Here is a 6138-nt window from a genome sequence, read left to right on the forward strand (position 1 = left end):
TCTGGGAATTCATGCTCCATTACTTCGTCAGTGAAGCATAGGGGGTGTGTGGCACCTCTATGCCGGGCTACCTCATGACGCAGTTCAGATGAGTCTGGTCTGCTGTATTCGGCCTGGCAGGATTTGTATTTAGTATATCCGGTGTGGCGGTCATCGTCACACGTTGGGGCGCGCCCCCGTGATCCGTAGATCAATCTTGACTGTCCTGCTTTATTTTCCAATTCGTCTCGCAGGTCCTGCGTGTAGCCCCGAGCCTTCGTGTTTTTATTTGTTTGGCGACGAGGTGCGGGTTGGTGTTCGGGCTGATACGCCGGTTTGCCTCGGCCACGAGGTGGCCGGTTAGCCGCATCCTGCGCTGGTAGTATAAGCTCTAGTGCCTCATCCTCGAATTGAGGTAACAACCTAAGCCTCGGGTAACTTTTAGTTGGGCGCTCGAGTCCGTATTCCTCGGCTGCCAGGACCTCAGTCCATCTGTCAGTAAGCAGATCTTGATCAGCTTGAAGCTGCTGTTGTTTTTTCTTCAGGCTATTTGCAGTGGCTATAAGCCGGCGCTTGAAGCGCTCCTGCTCGACGGGGTCCTCAGGCATGATAAATTTTTCGTCGCCGAGGCCCACCTCGTCTTCGGAGAGGGGCACGTAATTGTCATCCTCCGAGTCTCCATCCATTGCTTGTTCATCATGGCTAGCTTGCCCATCCTCCCGTCCGGCTTGCTCGAAGCTTGGCTGGGCGGGATTGTTTTCGTCTTCACATCATCCGGAGTGCTATTGTCTCTTGTGCCTGTATCTCTATTTTTGCTATGGCGGGATTTAGAGCAGCGCTGCTGACGTCAGCGCTTAGGTTGCTTCTCGAGAGTGTCACCCTCCGTTGCATCCTTTTGATCCTCGCCATCGTTTTCTTTGTGGCTGTCCAGCGCCCTGTGGGCGGTGGTTCCTGTTCTTCTCCGGCATCGTCGTCCATACTGTCGATGTCTTCAGAGTCGAAATCAAGCATGTCGGTTAGGTCGTCGACAGTGGCTATTAAGTGGGTGGTGGGTGGGTAACGAATTCCTTCATCGTCCGCTTCCCACTCAAGCCAGATACAGTTCGGCCAAGAGTCTCCCGACAGGGAGAGAGATTTTAAAGAATTTAGCACATCGCCCAAGGGCGGGTGCTGAAAGATAACCGCGGAGCTAAACTCTATGATCGGTGCCCAGCTAGGTCCAATGGGAACGGATCTACGCGGTTTGGAGCCTATGGCCGGAGATGAGTCCGAGGGTCCGAAGACGCAGACCTCCTTGGAAGTGAGATCTATTTTCGGCTCTATCGCCGCTGAGTGTGCGGCCTCCATGACGGGGTCCATCCACCCGTCCTCGGATGGCACGATCTGCTCTAGATTTAAAGCCGGGGAAGGTGCAGGTGTAATCTCCCGAACACCGTCCGATGGCAGATCTAAGTCATGGTCATCGCGACCATGGGGCGCACCTGTCCTAGGCTCGAATCCGTCAAAGATCAAGTCTCCGTGGATGTCGGCAGTGTAGTTCAGGCTTCCAAATCTGACCTGATGGCCAGGGGTGTAGCTATGATCTGCTCTAGATGGCAAAGCGAGTTGGCCCACAGTGTGAAGGCGCCGAATACGAAGATATATCCGGGGAGGAAAACCTCACCCCGGATCGCAATGTTGTAGATGATTGTAGGAGCCATCAAGCCTTATGGTTACGGCACAGTGGCACTCTCAATGAAAGCACCAATGTCGGTGTAAAAAACGGTGGATCTTGGGTAGGGGGTCCCGAACTGTGCGTCTAAGGCTAATGGTAACACGAGGCGGGGGACACAATGTTTACCCAGGTTTGGGCCCTCTCTGTGGAGGTAATACCCTACTTCCTGCTTGATTGATCTTGATGATATGAGTATTACAAGAGTTGATCTACCACGAGATCGTAGACGCTAACCCTAGAAGCTACAATTATGATTGTTGTTGTCCTACGGACTAAACCCTCCGGTTTATATAGACACCAGAGGGGGGCTAGGGTTACACAGAGTTGGTTACAGAGAAGGAAATCTACATATCCGAATTGCCTAGCTTGCCTTCCATGCAAAGGAGAGTCGCACCCGGACACGGGACGAAGTCATCAATCTTGTATCTTCATAGTCCAACAGTCCGGCACAAGTATATAGTCTGGCTGTACGAGGACCCCCTAATCCGGAACTCCCTCAAACGTCTCTTGTTCTAGGCGATTCTTCTATTTTCCAAGCTTTTTTTGGTTGTAATAACACCACAGAAATCTAGCGCCGCTCTTGGTGTGTGCCCGTGCAATGGTTAGACGATGGAGAGAAGAGAGAGATCGTAGACCTGGGACCCACCAGTAAGTGAGTTAACGGTCGTGCACGTGTTGACGAGGCACTCCCTCTACTCTACTCAACGCCAACAACCGTTGTTGTTTCAGGCTATCGACTTACGCTTTGTAGTCCAGGTTGCCAGTTCGAATCTCGTCTTTCAGATTTGTTAGTTTTAGGTCCAAATTTGATTAATGACGAGTGGGACCACCGTGTGTTGTTCTGATATTTCAGTGTAGGCTGGGTTTTTTAGAACATACACTTTGCGCGGTTAGACAAGTAACGACACAAGTTACATGTATTTTACAAGTTTACAAACAAAAATGACAGCGGCATAGAATATCACATCCACCCCACAGCTTAGATGCTATGGTGATACGAGTTTTTACACCGTTGGAAGTGAGGTCCAATGGCTTGGTAGTAGTCTTTGTAATTATGCGCAATTTCCAAACTCTCCAAAGGTTTTTTTTGCAAATAAAACATTCAGGCCTCGTGTGTGCCACTGCATCTTGGATCCTATGGCTCCCGTTGCTCATATTACGTGCTCCCCGTAGATTAATTACCCTCTACGGTGATATGAGCATCTAGGTCGTATGATCAATGATCAGATGGCACATGCATAGTACTTGTACTTTCTGCGCATTTCCCAAACTCTCTCAGCCGTATATTGCAAAAACATTCAAACCTCCTACTGTGGGACGTTAGATCTCCATGAACTCGTATCACCTTAGGACCTACGGTGTGGGAGCACCTCATATTCTCCCGTGCGAGAAAACATAAGGTGCTATCGCAGCTTGGATGCTACGGTGATACGAGCTTCGAGGTCGTTTGATCTGAGATCCAATGGCATCTGAGTAGTCTTTGTGCTTGTAAGCAGTGGCCGAATTCTTTGGGGGCTTTTCTGCAAAAAAACATTCAAACAACCAAGGAGGTGTTGGGTCACAAATCCAATGGATCCGAAGAGCTTGTATCACCAAAGCATCTAAGGTGTGGTAGCACATGATATTCTTACATACAGGAGAATATCATGTCCTCCTTCATCTTAGATGGTACGGTGATACGAGCTTCGAGGTCGTTGGATATGCGATCCAAGGGCATCTGAGTAGTTTTTGTACAAATTGTGTGCAATTCTCAAACTCATCAAGGTTTCCTGTAAAAATATTAAGACATCATGTGAGCTGTTATATCTCAGATCTAGAAGCTCCAAGCAACTCGTATCGGCATATAGCATCTAAGGTATGGGAGAACATGATATTCTCCTAGTGAGGAGGGGTCGGGGTGCACAACCAATCGGTGGTTGGGAGGGTGGGGTCAAATATAATCTAAACAACCCTAAACAGAGCTTCCCAATTTTATCTAAGGTCGAGGGGTTGACCCCCGACAATCAAGCCTAAACACAACATTTCCATGTGTGTAGTACTAGACTTAATATTCATGTTTCAGTTTCATGTTCATTTTAAATATTGAACTGAGGACCATGCATGTCTTACATTTTACTCCCTTTGTTCCTAAATATTAGTCTTTTTAGAGATTTCAAATGGACTGGCACATACGGTTGTATATTGACATATTTTAGAGTGTAGTTTCACTCATTTTGCTCCGCATGTAGTCACTTGTTGAAATCTCTAAAAGACTAATATTTAGGAATAGAAGCAGTATTTTTGAATTCATGTCATACATGCAAGGTTTGGAAAAATTGATGCACTATAATTATTGGATTGTTGTTGTGTTCGTGCGTGTGTGTCTGTGTGTGTGGGTGGTCATATGCTTCATACATACAAAGTTTTCTCACCTCCTTATTGTTCATCTTTAAAATTTGAATTTGCATTGAAAAACTTACTAGGGATACCATGAAATGTGAAATCCACGTTGAGATCACTATATCACTAACTCAATCTAATTCGACAACTCGTCATAAATTAATTACCACGTTGAGATTAGTATTTGCAAGGAAAATACGGGCATTGTAATACACATAGATTCGTTCGGCAATTTAAAAGGTTCCTTTCATATTCTCGAATGGTAGGACCCAATGGCGTACCAGCCAGACCTTGGCTCGTGTTGATCCTAAAAAAAATAAAAAAATGGCTCGTGTCCTTCTGGTGGCGTGCGTGTTAGGCACATTAGGCAACCCCAACCAGTCGAGCCTCAGTGTTTCGGTTCGAAATATCTGGCGCCCAGAATTCCATCCCTAGGAAATTCCCCTCATGTCCCCTGTCCATCATGACTACCGATGAACAATGGAGGAATGCTTTAGTAGCTAGACAACGTTACCTACCGTGCCGAGCACGGTTCAATTCCCTCGATCGCTGCTCGCCAAGGTCACCCGTCAACTGCATTGCCTAGTACTACTACCACTACACTAGGATGAGCACGGAATTGAGGCCGTTTGTTCGTGCCTAGTACTTAAGTTAATATATCATGCAATGCACTAGTAGGGAGGGATTATCCTTTTACTCTGCATATATAACTGCTACGTCATGACCTAGCGTTGGTTTTCCTTGAAGAGGAAAGGGTGATGCAGCAATTGTAGTGTAAGTATTTCCCTCGGTTTTAGAGAACCAAATTATCAATCCAGTAGGAGGCTCCTCAAAAGTCCCATGCACCTACACAAACAAACAAAGAACTTGCGACCAACGCAATAAAGGGGTTGTCAATCCCTTCACGACCACTTGCGAAAGTATGATCTAATAGAGATAGTATGATAAGATAAATATATTTTTGGTATTTTATAATATAGATACAAAAAGGTAAAGATGCAAATAAAAGTAGATTGGAAGCAAATAGGACAAGAGATAGACCCGGGGGCCATAGGTTTCACTAGAGACTTCTCTCAAGATAGCATAAGTATTACGGTGGGTGAACAAATTACTGTCGAGCAATTGAAAGAAAAGTGAATAGTTGTGAGATTATCTAGGCATGATCATGTATATAGGCATAACGTCCGTGACAAGTAGACCGACTCCTGCCTGCATCTACTACTATTACTCCACACATGGACCGACTCCTGCCTGCATCTGGAGTATTAAGTTCATAAGAATAGAGTAATGCTTTAATACAATATGTGCCTTGCTGCCCATCTTTTTATCCTCGATGGCAACAATACAATACGCGCCTTGCTACCCCTGCTGTCACTGGGAAAGGACACCGCAAGATTGAACCCAAAGCTAAGCACTTCTCCCATGGCAAGAAAGATCAATCTAGTAGGCCAAACCAAACTGATATCATAAACCCACAATCGAAGAGACTTGCAAAGATAACTCAATCATACATAAAAGAATTCAGAGAAGATTCAAATATTATTCATAGATAAACTTGATCATAAACCCACAATTCATCGGATCTCGACAAACACACCACAAAAAGAGTTTACATCGAATAGATCTCCACAAGAGAGGGGAGAACATTGTATGGAGATCCAAAAAGAGAGAAGAAGCCATCTAGCTAATAACTATGGACCCGTAGGTCTGTGGTAAACTACTCACAACTCATCGGAGGGGCAAGGATGTTGATGTAGAAGCCCTCCATGATCGATTCCCCCTCCGGCGGAGCGCCGACGAAGGCTCCAAGATGGGATCTCGCGGATACAGAAGGTTATAGTGGTGGAAATTGTGTTTCGTTGGTACCCTGGATGTTTTTGTGGTATGTAGGCTTATATAGGAGGAAGAAGTACGTTGGTGGCCGCCCGAGGGGCCCATGAGATAGGGGGCGCGCGCGCCCTATAGGGGGGGCGCCCTCCTATCTCGTCGAGGCCTCGGCTGCTTCTTGACTTGCACTCCAAGTCCTCTGGATCACGTTCGTTCCAAAAATCACGCTCCCGAAGGTT

The sequence above is a fragment of the Triticum dicoccoides genome, chromosome 1B (genome assembly GCF_002162155.2).
Source record: "Triticum dicoccoides isolate Atlit2015 ecotype Zavitan chromosome 1B, WEW_v2.0, whole genome shotgun sequence".
NCBI classification, from domain to species: Eukaryota; Viridiplantae; Streptophyta; class Magnoliopsida; order Poales; family Poaceae; genus Triticum; species Triticum dicoccoides.